Below are 15,820 nucleotides of genomic sequence, written 5' to 3'. Positions count from 1 at the left end.
CATCTTCCCTCTGGTGGGTAGAGCTGCTGGGCATAGACAGGACTGTTTTTCAGCCCATGGGCATCATGGACAGACCCAGGGAAACCACTGTACACATCTATGAACTTGCTGATGGTCACAGATGGCCTGAAACTACATATTAAGACTGCGATGATCTGAATTTAGATTTTTAAATTTAACAAAATCGGGCTACTTTTAATTATTTATTATTTTATGCATTCATGATCCGTTAAGAGGCAGGTGGTCAGCTGGTGCTAGGTCTGCTGGCGCTCTGTTATCCTACTGCAGCCACGCCTCCACATGACTCTGTTCAAAGCAGAATAATGGCTGAAGCTACAGTAAGAGTATGGCTTTCAAATAGCGCTAGCAGCTAATATTTACAGACGATTTCTTTAGTCCCATTGGCCGGTGAGTCAAAAAAGTTCGGACACTGCCGTTGCTATGAAACAATATGTGCTTTCTAACCTCCACCTCACAAGCACCATGACTTCTGTGTCAGTATAAATCTTTTTTTTCTCCATCTTCCTCTTGGCTGTTGTTGCCATGATTCACCATAAGCAGGCTCATTTATATGCATCAATATTCATGTGGTGCTTTGCAGTGACCATTAATGGTTGAATGTGGGCGTGTAGAGGGCTGAATATGAGGCTGATCCACGTGTGCACATTTCCACTGTGATTCTCAATCTGTACTGTTACCATTTTCTCCTCGGCCAAGCTTCATTAAAACAATGCTGTAAGACATCTTGAGTTTCCTGAGTCCTTCTTCATCAATAGAGTAAAACATTTCCTTCACCAATGCCGTCACGAACAGGATCTCAATAAAACAACAACTGGTAAGTGCCAAAATGTATTTTATTTTGCCTTGCCATGTTTATGTTTGACGAGTTCATAAAAGAAAACTGTAAATTGTATTATTTGGCTGTAAACATCTAAGGCCAGAACGAGGTCAGGGCTCAGTATCTGGGAACATTTTCCTGGTTGATCCCTCTGAGAACTTTGCTCAGCACCAATGTGTTGAACAAACCTCTCAGTGGATGTTCAAATCAAAAATTGACAAGTTTAAAGTAAAAAGATCAAGTGAGCGCAATGAGGTCTAACTCGATGAGCTTGGATTTATAAGATAAAGTGCAAGGGTCAGCGGTTGGTCAGTAAGTTTGAGAGACAAAGACTGTGGAGTGTTTATTAACTCCTAATTCTTTGGGGAGACGTTATGTGATAAGTCACACTAGGGCTTCTTTCGGTTGATCAATACCAGTGGTGGGTCTGTGTCCGTGGGGAATAAGGAGGCTCTGATTGCTTCTGGCTTCAGAGGTTTAGATGTTAATTAAAATTGTGTACATAAGGTGAAATACTGAGTTTTCACTTATTAAGTCATCAAATTGCCAACCGCCGACATAAGAAGAATAAGAAGAGTGTGGAAACATTTGATGCTGCTGCTGCAGTGTTTACTGAATGTGCATGTTTATTGTATAGTGCATGGTAAGTGTTTTAATGTGAATTTTGTAAAATATGGGTAATAATAAGTCCAAATTAGGCCCATTCTTGATTTGTCACTGTTCAACAAATCAATAATGGACAGACCTTTTCACACTTATTAACACTCAAACAGGTACTGGAATGTGTTCACCAGGGCGACTGGTTCACTTCCATAAACCTGAAAGACGCTTATATCCATATCTGCATCATCCCGAAACACAGGGAATTCAGTGTCAGTACAACCGTCTGCCGTTCGACAGGCCTCAACTGACCCCGTGGGACCAAAGGCACAAAGAACATGTTGGAAAAATGCTGATATCCAAAAGGTCTGAAAGAAAGAAGCCTGCTAAAATATCTGTGCCATTTCTGAGATTTAACAAGGTTAGAAAAGAAGAAACCCTGGTCCTTACGCACCAGTCACACGGTGCAAAGAAGGAGAAACAGAGATGGAGAGATGGCGTGAAAAAGACTCAAAGACTTAACTTTTAAAGAAAGAAACTATTAGTAAATTTAAATTGCTGTTACCAGATTAAAGAAGTTGCTACATCCAGTTGCAGCACCGGAGGCCTAACAAGGGCTGTAACAAACTTTAAACTCAGCCAAAAGCTGGCAGACGCTCACACCACGTTGCCATCACAACCCAACTTCATCAGCCTGCTTATGGAAGAAAAGAGATCCGACTCAGGCCAGAGTCACTCTGTGGGACCAACATCATGGCTTGAAGTCAGGGGAGTTTCATCCGGAACTGATCGCCACCGAGTGCCCAGAGAAATGGCACTGCTTCTCCTCTCCTTTCCAGGGTAACGCCTGCCCTGCTCAGCCAAACTCAGATGAAACAACAGATACTTTTCTGTGACATTGGTGTTTGATGCTTTAGCTTAATAAGAACAATTATGTAGATAAAAAAATAGGCTCTCCTATCAACATAGCTAAATTACTTCATAATAATAATCTCACTTGACTTTCCAAAACTTCAGTTGCTGAACAGTGACTATAGTTATTTAATTGTTAACTATTAAAGTTGTCCACATAGTGGTTTCCTGTGTTTACACAATACCACTAACCAAAATAATTTTTCACTGCATCCGCTGTGTCAAATGGTCATTCATTCACTTCTAAATTATTCATCGCAGTGTTCATATCATTCATTCATGGTTGCATTTATCTGTTCATTTGTGTCTAAAACGTCTAAAACGTTGGTTATTGTGTGTTTGTGTGTATGAAATGTTCCGGCCAGTGTCTTGAGACAAGAACTCTGTTGCAACAAAAGAGCAAGATTAAATTGATTATTAATTCATTAATTATAATAAATTACTATCAAGAGTTGTTTTGATGATGAGAACTTGGTCACTCTGGCAGAAAATCAATGATTAGTAATTTTTAGGCCTATCAACAAAATGATTAAGCAGCGGAAATTGAGGCTTATATATTAAATTAAATGCTTGATAAGCTGAAGCTTGCATTGCCATCCATACACCTTACCAAATGCTTGCTTGGACCAACAGTCCACTTTATGAAAAAAATTAAAATGAAAAACAACAAATTGTCATTTTTGAGAAGCTGAAACCATTAAATATTTTACATGAAAAAAATGAGTTAAACTACAATCAAGTGGCCAAATGATCCTTTTGTCAATCAGCTAATTCACGAATCAAATAATGGTTTCAGCTATAGTTGTGTTCTGTATACAAACTTCTTGAAACTGAAGTGTCCCGCTGGAAGCAACCTGAATGTTTCAACAGCGTCACAGTACACTTATTAAAAAGGAACCAATGTGGCTAGTTGCAGTGGCTGCGCCGTGCCAGCACTGTTGACCCAACTGTTGCATATGCTAAACACTTACCTGCTCTCCTGTCTCCAACTCCTAGGGTGCATGATTAAATGAGTCACCAGGGAAACAAGCACTTCTATCGTTCCGGGAGGTTTTCACCAGATAGGATTGTGTAGGGGGTGGGGAGTATATGTCAGGCTTATGTTTTCTAGGTTTGTTGTTGTGTTTTTAGATGTGTTAAGTATAAAGGGGCCTGTGTAATAACATTTAATGACATCTTTATCTTTATGACAAGTCCAAATTGTGGTGTAATAAAACTTAATGATTTTTCTTTGCCGAGCCAAGAGGGTTAACTACCTCAAAAGCATCCTGGTACAAAATAAGCTTTAAATTTATACCTAGCTGCATACACAAAGCATTGGTATTGAACACTGATCCATCAGGTTCAGGAGGTTGCTGCAGCACAGAGAGTTCAGGAGGCTCAGAAAGTTGCTGCAGCTCAGGAGACTCAGGAGACAGCCACAGCTCAACAGGTTCAGGAGATGGTTGCAGCCCCCCTTAGCAGGTTCAGGAGATGGTTGCGGTGGCCCAACCGAGACAGGACTCTGTTGTGGTGCAGGAACTGGTGTCGGCCATGCTGCCGACTGGAGACCATGAGCAGGAGTTAGCCGGTCCACAGACTAGGGATCAGGCAGGACTGATGACGGCTCTGAGCCACTGTGCAGCTGAGTCTCTGGAGCACTGGGCAGCGGGACCTCCACAGCACAGGGCAGCAGTGAGGACAAGCAGCTGGGCAGCAGTGAGGCATGACGTTGGCAGGAGCCACACTTCCCAGAAGGTGTCTCCAGGCCCTGAACAGGCTGAGGCGCAGGCCAAAAATTAGCAGGCTGATTGCTGTCAGACTCAGGAGCTGGAGCTAGCAGGTAACTGGTTGGAGGACTGAGGACCTGGGGCTGATGCTTGAACAGGCAGAGTAGGTGCAATTTCAAACATTTAATAAAAGAAAAAGGCTTACACTGACTCAGGCAGGCAGTGGTAAAAACAAAACAAAACAGGAAAGCAGTCCAACTACAGCAAACGAATCTAAAGGAGCAAACAATAAACAAAGTCCAAAAATCCAGGCGAGGTCCAAGCAAACACAAAAATAAATCCAAGAGACTCAGGGGAAACACAGGAAACAAGTCCGGGACGCCTGACATTGATACATAAACGATCTGACCCACAACAAAGAACACAGACTAAATACACTCAAGTAGGGGAGCCCATGAGACACATTTGAAACCAATAAGGGCTAGCAATCAAAGACAGGAAGCAAAACTACAAGACACATGAGGGAGGGAGAATATTTCAAAATAAAAAAGGAAACATCAATATAAAACATGAAAATGAGGAAAACCAAAACTAAGAGGCAAAGCAGGATATGACACTTATGGGCTCTGCACTGTAATTATGGTCTATTGTGTGATTGCTATGGGTAAGGTATTGCTTATTATGGTCTGCCCCTGATTGCCATAAGCCTAGAAACCACTTACAAACACCTTAGCAACCACTTCAAATCACAGAACAACCACACACCCTAGCAACCACTAGTAAATGCTTAGCAACCACCTTGTAACAGCTTGGCAAACACTTCTACTTATAGCAAGCACATACTAACACCAGCATCCATCATAACACTCACTACATTTCTACCTCGAAGTTCTAACCAGTAGTAGCCTAATATGGCATAATCTGTAACTATATATAACTATAACTATATATTGAACTGATTTTTAGGGGCATTTACTAAACTCTGACATAATATATAATTATTACGTTATATTGTCAAAAAAACACTTGTGGCACAGAGATTTGCTTTATTGAAAAAAATAACAATTGGGAACAGCAACAAAAAGTATTTTTTGAGCATTCAAGGGTACTTTTGGTCCAAGCTCTGTTAGTTTTTGACCCACCCTCCAGCATGCTGCTTTCTCCTTTCCCCCCATATGCTGTAGAGAATATAGATAAATTGTTGAGGATCATAAAATTTTGATGGAGCGTTTCTATTTCTATTGGCGCAACTTTTCTAGCCTAAACGGCGCTGGTTTAGCGGCATGTGAGTCAAGTCAGTGAGTGAGGTACACACACAGGAAGAGTAGAGACGAGACGAGACAGAGAAATAATTTCACATGGAGTGCTCTAAAAAGAGAAAAGTAGACAGCGGAAACAGAGCTTTTAATCAAGAATGGACAGACTCTTACATGTTCAATCTTCCCATAGGCAGTTCAAAACCAGTATGTCTCACATGTTCCGAGACCGTGGTGATTATTAAAAGAGGCAATGTGAAGAGCCACTATGAGACAAAGCACAAAGCGTCTTTTGAGCAGGTTAACAAGGGGGACGGATTTTGGTCATTTTGCTAACAAGGGGAACGGCATCCCCCCTCGTCCCCCCTCAAATCACCTACTTGTCATGGTTTTGTGTTTGTGTTCTGTTATTTTGTTTTATTTTGAAATGGTCTCCTTCCCTCAAGTGTCTTTTAGTTTTGCGTCCTGTCTTTGATTGCTTTGATTGTTTTCACCTATGTTTTGATCAGTTTACCTGTGTCTCGTTGTCTCCCTAACCTAAGTGTATTTAAGTCTGTGTCCTTCCTGTGTTCAGTTGTCAGTTTGTCTGTCAAGCACCCTAGTTTCTTGTCCCTGCGAGTTCTGGGTTCTTTGTTTGTCTTGTACTTTGCCTGCTCACCATTGGACTTGTTTTTCTGTTTTGGACTGCTTACCTGCTGAGAGTTGCTTTTTGTCTGTCAATTCAATGTAAGCCTTTTTTGTTAATAAATTATTTATCTACACCAGCTCTACCTGCTAGTCTGCGTTTTGGTCCTATGCCATTGTATTTCCCTGCTTGACTAATTATAACAGTGCGAACAGACCAGAAACACGAATGCCACAAACATCTGTTTTCAACTGGAGGAAATGGAGGTGAGATCCGCCATGACCAAAAGTTATTTTGATTTAAACAGCACAATAGACTTAAAGGACAAGCTAAGGGCCATAATAATTTTTAACAGTCCATTCTATGCCCTGGTTTTTGGCTGCTAAAGGCGTGGCAGACTTATTATCTGGTACAGATAAACTTAAAAAGGTCTTTCTGGATTCCTCCAGTACCGCCAATGCTGGGTTTAAGATGGAGCATGCTAACCTTCAGCTTGTTAGCATTAAGCCTGCTAGCTTGCAGCCTGCACTTTGGCCTGTTGCAGTCCTGGAGCCAGCTTCTAGAAAGCCCCCCCAGAAGGATGCGTGGCTCCTGCTGCTCATCGTCCTCACCGCCCTTTCAGTGAGCCTAAAGCACAAACCTAGCAACCTTGCCAGTGAGCACAACGTTGTGGCTATGTCGTAGCTCTCAAACAGCCCTCAATATCTCCGGCTAAATAGACCACTTTTAGCCCAAGTAGTTTAACTCATTGTTACATAATTTATGTCACACAAACAATTGTAAATATGTAAGATGCACAACTGAACTGTTTAATTTCTTTATACTTTTTTCCAATAGTTGTTTGCAACCACACTGCCTCAAGCAGAATAAGGAAATTAAGAGGTAAAGAGGGATGCAAACTTTTCACTTTTCAGCAAAAATGGCCATTTTTGAACCCTCTCTGTTCAAGCAGACCCTTGCCCATCCTACTCACCATGAGTGATGTCATTCATTTGTGCTATGAATGGACGGCAATCAGACTGCGACTTTGAAAGGCTACTGCTGATTAAACTTGACAAAGAGAGATCTTTTTCCAAAGATTTAATACTTACTTTTTTGTTTTCCATGATCTTTCTGGAGCTGCCTCATCACCATCCACAATTAAATTTTATGTGTTGCCGTTGAGAGTAGCGCCACCATTTCCATGTGCATTGCATTGTGGGACAATTGTGTACATGTTAACAGCGCACTCAAAGTTTTTTTTTGACTATATTTACTTTTGTGACTTCTCCAGTGTGAACACACAACATACTCAAAGTAGAATTAGTATGGAACTGATACAGTGTGTTCTGAGAAAATGTTGTGTCCCTATGTGTGTCACCTCCTCCATTTATTGAGGCTCCTAAAGGGGAAAAAATTGTGCTATGAATAATTTTGAAATTTTCATGGATAAACTTTATTCACTCCAGTACATCTAATAAAAATACAGTAGAGCTAAAAGAATGTGCCAAAAGTTTAGATATTAAGTTTTATAAAACTGGTCAACTGGACAACAGATGAATAGAATCCAGTTTTAGAATGGCTGAAGAACTGTTGAGAAATGATCTTGCCCTCTATAAACGAACAGGCTGCTCAATAATAAAGGCCAGTTTGCCAAGGTCATCATAACTGAGCCAGAGGGAAAATTTGCTATGACAAAGACCAAACAGGGTACTTTAAAATAAAACACTTTACAGTGAATACTGGTCGCAGCATTTGGGTGCACTGTATAGAAAAGAGTGATGGAATGATATTTGGGACAATGGTGGCGAAATTATTACAGATGGACTTTCTCAGATAAATTTCATCCACTCTGCAGACACTGCTTCACATGAAAGGTACTGCGTTAGTGTCTGAATACAACACTTTGCCCTGTGAGGTACCTTTCTGCAACAGTATGACAGGGTGAGTGCTGTGTGCCATCATAGCAGTGCTAATACATCATGGTAGGCAATAGCAATACTTTGAGGATGCTATTGCTTTTGTAGCCTGACTGACTAGTAGAGGAGGACAGAGGGAGAAAATGTTGTCTTGGTATTAATGCCCAGGAAGGGACAATATGCTGAGTATGTTGTACACAAAACGATACAGTAATGGTTGTGAAGAATACAGCCGTGAGACAAGGCAAGTTGACAATGCCTACAGTTATTTTATTAAAAGATCAAAAATTCTTACAAAAATATTAGTATGTTAAAAAGCTAACCATGAGCATGTTCATACTTCTATTACTGCTGTGCAATATCCTCTGTCTCATTATAATCTTAATAAGCTACACTTAACTTGACAGTTCATGCACTAAAATTTGCGGCTCAGTAAATTTAAACAGTCACTAAAATCCTGTGTTCCATCAGTGCAACCAATCACATCATGAGTGAAAGAGATAATTATTCATTGATCCTACTGTCTACAGCTTCAAACCGATTTTTACCATTTAAACTGAGATTACACATTATGTGCAATAAACATTTTAGTGGAACTGCTCTAACAAAGTGACAGCTGTCTTGTGTGCACAGAGTCACAGTGTTTTCTGAGCTGAGTGACTTGATGCTGTGTAATGTTTGAATGTGAGGGCATAAAACCGCTGTTCAAAGAAATGACCAGTTACCTCCTTAAGTTACCTTTCTTTCTGGAACTGAAAACCCAGAGTTTCCCTTAATCACTTAAATGATCTCACATGAGCTAGCTTGTACACCACTGTCACAGCTAGCTAACACTAACGTTAGCAAACTGTAGGTAACGCCAGGAAGTAGGCAAGCATAGCTAAGCACACTCACCTGGAGATGACAGTGATGAACCCGATCCTGAATCACGACCTTTGGGTTAAATAAAGATGCTCCACCTTGTCTTTCTCCTCCTGGTAGAAGCTAGCTAGTTTTTTCCTATTGTACGATGGCTCTTGTTCAGCCTTCTTCCAGCAGTTTACAGACTGTAGTTCCATCAGCTCATGTGAGGGAATCTCGCTACCTGCTGGTGTAGCTAGTAACTGCACCTCAATTTCCAGATTCTTTTTTTTTTACAGATCTGAATTGGACAAAATCCCAGGAGGGAAATCACAAATGTCATGTGGCCCACAAACTGACAGGAAGCAATTTACAAATGTGCAAAACCCCTTTCACATGTAAAAATGGATCCACAAATGCTTAAATATCACTTTACATGTGTTTTTGTGGTGACACTATTTACATTTGTAAAATCTATAACATTTGTATGTGAAATTAAAATACGTTTTTACAGAGTAAGTTATACGTATTTGAAAATTTCTCCATGTTTTTGTGGATATGACATTTCACAACACAAATACAAGAATACATGTTTGTGGATAGTGAAATATTTGTGTATTATGGTACACATTTTTGGATTGTCTCCTGTGGGTTACAAATAATGAAGTCCAATAAAAACTTCCATAAAGAGGGGAGGGTTGTGTTGAATCAAGAAAAAAGGAGCCTAATCTGTGGGTAACCCTACGGGTGTCATACACAGTCCAGCCATATAAGTCTTGTTTTTTTATGTTTTATGAATCATGGAGAAAGTATTTTGAGTATTAAGTATCTTGTTACAAATTACATTTACATTTTTTCAGCCCTGTCAAATTCCAATTACAAAATACTCACAAGTAATGGAAATACGTATTTCAAATACAAGTAACAGAAAGACTACCCATCTCTGCCTGCCTGTTATAAATGACCAAAAGCTTGGCCTCATTCCTCCCTGAGATCTTACTGACAAAAGACTTCCAAGTCTAATCTAACTCGACAGATTTGGGTTTCCAAAACAAGCAATATTATAGAAGGTTAAAACAGATTCAACATGGGATTCCTTGTATGACAGTTGGTCTTGGTGGTGACTTCCTGAAATCAATGATCATGTTTTTCATTTTTGACACATTTAGATGAAGGAAAGACTCATCACACCAAGCCACAAAGTCTTCCACCACCGGCCCAAATTGTAACAGATCTAGTCGTTCCTCGACCTGCATTAAAACCTCATTCTTGATAAGCTTCTCAAATGACTTCATAACTGAAGAAGTCAGAGCTACTGGCCTGAAATCATTTAACACTATTACTCTTGGCAAGTTGTTAGACCCTAGCCACAGATGTTGTCAGGTCCTGGGCTTTTAGTCTCAGTATATCTGAAGAGGTTAGCCACTTTCCTCACATTAATATCAAATGCTGCTTCTCTTATCTCATTCATCTGTGCAGTAAAATCCTGATTATCAAATCTTAGATAAAAACCGTTTAGTTAATCAGGCAGGTGTATCTGGATTAAAACCATCCAGAGCAACCCCCACTGTTGCCCTTATCCTGTGATCCTATCAAATTTGTCTTTTCGTTCCAGGCTCTCTTTAAGTTGTTACTGCCGAGCTCTGCCTCAACATTAGCCTTATACCTCAGTTTAGCCTTTTCTATTTCAGCCCTCACATCCTTATTTAATTCCCTCTCTGTATTGACACCCCTCAAAGCATTTTTCCTCTTTCATATCAGACCCTTAATGTCAATGTAAATCCACTGTTTGTGGTAAAGTAAAAAGTAAAAATCTTTACTTCTGTGGTAGGAATCACAGAGTCTTTGCAAAAGCTGTACACAACGTCCAAAAGTTCATCAATATCAGAGGAATCCTCCTGAAACACTGACACTGCACCAGTCCGTGCAATCAAAACACCCCTGGAGGGCAAGAGAACTGTTCTCAGTCCAGACCGACACAGACAATAGCTCTCTATCGGAGAGGTATGGCCGCTCACGCACAGTAACATCATTACACTGTCTGCGGTTGAAGTACAAGCATACCCCCCCTTCCCGGTGATTTCTGTGTCCCCTCACTGGCCCAATCCAGCCAGAGAGGAGCCCCAAAGCTAGTGATATCCAAAATTGAGTTTGTGTCCAATTTTCACTTACTGCCATAAGACAGGCATTCCCTGTAGTCACGTAAATGACATTTCCTTGTAGCTCGTCAAGCTTCTGAACATTTGGCAGAATTACAGAAGGCAGAGGAATGCAATTCTTTAGCTGTTGCTTCCTGATGTGTTGACGCATGCCGCCTTTCTTTCCTTGTTTCCTGACATAATGTGACTTTCCAGAGTTATTATCAGTCTCAATAAATATATTCTGGATAAGGTTATGATCCAACAAAGAGTGTATGGGATCATCCACGGCTTAGCGATTCCATTGTAATCCCAGAAGAAACTCATGCCTGTACTTGATTGTTTGGGAATACTGGTGACTACAGGAAAAGTTCACATTAAACATCAAAAGTAGAAGGTAAAAAATATCCATTCCTGAACAAACTCAAAAAACAACCTTTAGGCCATAAAGGGACAGGATTGGACACTTGACAAACTTTTTAAAACATACTTAAAAACAAACAAATGAAACACGAGTTGCTAGTCGTTGCAAGAGCAGCAGCCCATCATTCCCTTTCCTCGTTTACTTAGTTGATTGCTTTTGATTGCGCAGTGCTACAGGTGTTTCCGTGCAAGTGACATTTAGCTAAGACATTTGTTAAGTTTTAGTGATGCAACCTGAGATAGTAAATAACTAGTTTGACACTAGCTAGTAGACACTAAGAACTTAGGCAGGACATTATACAGAAACTTACTAATGGGTTTAAGAAGGTGCAACCCAATGTAGGGACACTGACACAAGAAACCTGTGTGTCAGGGGTCAGCAATGTTCAGGGGGGCCAACATAGTTCTACAGGCTCGGTGGAGATGCAGCACTCTGTGTTGTCAATATTGTTTTTTCTTAGAGTATTTTATTTTTGAGAATTTGATTTCTTTTAAGAATAAAACTGACTTCTAAAACTGTTTTTTTAGGGTTTTATCCAATGCCAGGTGTCATTTTCCCATTTAGCTGGTGAGGGCTGACAGAGTTACAGCAGCTTATGGTACTGTAAAACTAAAAGAAAAAAACTCTTAAAAAAATTAAGCTTTGTGTTGCAGTACTAGACTTGTTAGACCTGTTCCATTTATGATTGAATGAAAATACTGTAGTCATTGTTGCCTTAGAATTTTTTGTTATAAGCTTGCTATGTTTATTAGCCTGCAATCTATTTGTGTTTGAGATTGTTGCTTTAAATTGCTGCTACAAGGCCACACAATCCTGTTTTTTACATTGTTACCTACTGTAGATTTGTGAAAAATCATGTTTCAGTATTGATGCAAACTATGAAAGGGCCGCTATTTGCCTACCACTGCTGTACGTTTTCACTGTCTGCACAGTGTTGTTAAATATGATGAGGGGGCAGTGTTGGGGGCTTCTCCTCTCCACAGTTTTGGGGGTGATTTTCTTTTCGTCATTTTTACTGTTGTTTCAGGCTTCCACGTTCCTCAACGTGAACAGACTCTATTAGGACAAGCCATATGGAACCTCTACCCTAAGTGGCCCTGACAGCTAGAAAGGGCATTTTTTTGTCAGTCCAAAACTAGACACCATGCTTTATAAGCTATAACAAATTGTCCATGCTAATGGCCATTTCTGGTTAGATAGCTGTAGGGATGGACAACCATTTGTGTGAACCTTAAAGGTGGGGTATGTGATTCTAATCGAATACACGTCTTTTTGTCAAAATCAGCGAATATCGCCTCACGGTCCTCTAGCTGTCCGTTCAGTGTGCGCGCTGAAAAAAAACACAAAAAACAACCCTGGCTCTGGGAAATAAACAAAGTGGCTTGGACCGAGCCACACAACATCATTCCAGCCATGATTTGTGTGTCAGGTAACATTAAATTACTTGCCCACAGGGCAATTTTGGTCAGAAGTGTGCTCTGTTTCACCTGTAACCACACCCAACAGCAATGTCATGTACTGACAGACCCTGGAGTACCCTTCTACATCACTGCTGCAAGGTGAGAAGTTAAACCACTGGTCAGTAAAAACAGAACATATTGTGTGTATCCTTGAGGTCTAACAAATGTGATGAATGCTTTTTTCCCTCATAAAACATTTAAAGCCTAACAAAGCCTATTTCTGTTTAATATTTGAAATATTGCATTGTTTACATCCATGTTTACTTGCTAGCATTCGTCTTCTTCTCTGCCTTTTGTTGGCGCATTCCGAAGCTACTTTTCGAGTTACACATCCATTGTGTACTCGATGCACGTGTGCAAAAGAAAGAAAACTCATAATGCTCCATACGCACTACAAGTGCTCAATGCTTGTGATTGCATCACTTTGGACTCAGGTGGCTTTGCCCACTGGATGCTAAATGTTTAAATGTGGAAGGGTTAAGATACACATTACACTTCTGTTCTGCAAATATTCACTCCCTCTCCTATTCACTTCAGTAGAAGCCTGCACTGGCAAATTTAAGCATGCGTTTCCTGTTGTAAGCTCCATCCAACTTTGACTCAAAGGTCAGATTTTATAGTGGCCAATAGAAACACTGATGCACTGTGTTCAGAAATATAGAAGTCATTATTCTAGCTTACAATATTACACTACCTGACGCAGCATCACTCTCACAGACAAAGCTGGATAACCAACTGGACAAAGCAGGCAAATGCCCAGAGGGCATCAACTATCAGCTAGGGGTGGGAATTGCAGACGTACTCACAATACGATACAATCGCAATATTTTGTCCACGATAACGATATCACAATACAGGCGATCCCTAATCCATATACGATACATCATGATATCTGTGCAATACCTCTTCTTACATCCTTATGTTCGATCCATGCCCCCTCTCTGTCTATCAAGGTAAACACTTATTATATGAATTAATATAGTTATTTTCCAGTTACAGTAATAACTATGTTTTTTAACAGGCTAGGTTAGTACACCCACAGCCTAACTGCACCTATGTGCTGAGTACACCCCCCCAAACAAAAGTTTTGTATTTGCATTGATACATTTTTAATCGCAAATTAATTTATTTGCAATGATTGCATAATAAAGAGACAAAAGAAACCCCAAACCCCATGTTACAGCTGGATATGGCGGATATGCAGCCCCTGCTTAATTTTCCATAAAACCATCTAAATGCGCTGAATTAATGTCTTAAACTTTAAAAAAATGAAGGTACTTCATTAAACATTCACAATGGAAACAAAACCCTACAAAATTAAGTAATTGTGTGGCCAATATTTACAAATATAGATATTAAATAGTACATAATAAATAAATATTAAATGTAATAAATAATAAAGCCTATTAGCTTGTTCAGGACATTCAATCTTTGCAGTGCAATAATTAAAAGCATACATAGCTTGGATTCAAACATTTTTTACTCATTTACTTTTATGTAATCAATATACGTTGAATTCCAAATAGTTAAAAATCTGTAGTACTTCACTCAGATCATCATGTGGAATAAAACCAACAACATTTTTTTCCATTAAGTTCGCTGCTGACAGATCGTTTTCAAATCATGAGGAGAAATAAACAAATTTGAGGTAAGTTTTCGAATTCATGTGTGTCAGCATTCATGCATTTAAGACAAATGAAAATGCCTTTCAACAAATAAAAAAAAGTACATTTTCAATGCTTATATTTCCAACACATTTTCAGAAACACAAAGTTAGCAGAACATGGATCCTACACTCTCCAAAGATATTCTGGATTATAAAGCAAAGGCTGAATATTTGGCAGGAATTTCCAAAACAAGAAAAAATTTAATTCGCCGAAAGGCTTCAAAATATGATTTAGGAGGTGATTTTTAGTAGCATTCATATTGAATAGACTGATGCGCTCCCTTACTGTTGCTGCTCGTTAATGACGCAGTTATTGTTAGCGGTTATCCTCCGTATACTAATTGTAACCTTAGTAAATGCTTAAGTAATGTTTGCTATCTCTGTAACCCGTTATTTATTTATTTATTTGTTGAAATGTTCACTTTGCCTGCATTTTCATTGATCTGTTATTCTGTTACCTTGTTCTAGGTAAGACGGTGTAGTCCCTCATTCATCCAGGAGTGTTCCATCGTAGAAAAGGTTTCAGTCGTAGTCATCTGGACACTGTTTTCAGAATCAAGACGTTTCGGCTCCCATCCGGAAGTCATTCTCAATTGTGAAAATGGTCTGAGAACTCGGAAATTTAAGCTACTCTGTGTTGCTTAGGCCCTGCCCTTAGGGAGGAGTCTTCCTGAGTGTCTGCTGTTTACCCTGCCTAGTTTCACCTGAAACTGACCTTCTTTTTGTTTCCATGATGGTCCAGTAATCAGGGCTATTGTTTTCTGGCTGCACCTCCCTCATCACTGTTAAGTTCCTGATTAGCATATGTAATCAGGTACTTAACAGTGATGAGGGAGGTGCAGCCAGAAAACAATGTTTTAGGATGGGAGTTGAAACGTCTTGATTCTGAAAACAGTGTCCAGATGACTATGACTGAAACCTTGTTCCAGGTAATTGTAATTTCTTTTAGCGGCTGCAACATTTCTTTTCATGCAGTGGTAGCTGAACATGGAGCTCCCCAAAGCTGCCACCATAGTTCATTTCTTATCTGATTCCTCTTTAACGTGGGGCGTCTCAATATACCAACAAGCTCAGCCAGCCATACAAAACATTAAAAAAATGTTCCTGCCAGCTCAACGGGAGCTCACACTGGACATAAAAAAAAATAAATAAACGAGGGATGCCATATCAAAAAGATTTTTCTGGCCTGGAATGACTGCAGACATTGATAAATTGGTAAGTAAGCATCACAACAAGCTACTTCCTTTTTATATAATCCCACAACAGCATTACTTCTTCCAGTGTACTTCCAATACAACTGATCTGGGGCAGTTTGTTTTTTTTTTGATGGGCTTCAGCGCACTACACATATACTTACATGTATACATATAATTCTGACCATATTAATGACTATATTTTGACACCTTTCTGTGTACCTTTTTATGTTGATTCACTCTAGTGTTAATTGAAACCAA

The sequence above is a fragment of the Siniperca chuatsi genome, linkage group LG5, assembly GCF_020085105.1.
Source record: "Siniperca chuatsi isolate FFG_IHB_CAS linkage group LG5, ASM2008510v1, whole genome shotgun sequence".
NCBI classification, from domain to species: Eukaryota; Metazoa; Chordata; class Actinopteri; order Centrarchiformes; family Sinipercidae; genus Siniperca; species Siniperca chuatsi.
The sequence above is the reverse complement of the archived record's forward strand: the minus strand, read 5'-3'. Positions refer to the sequence as shown.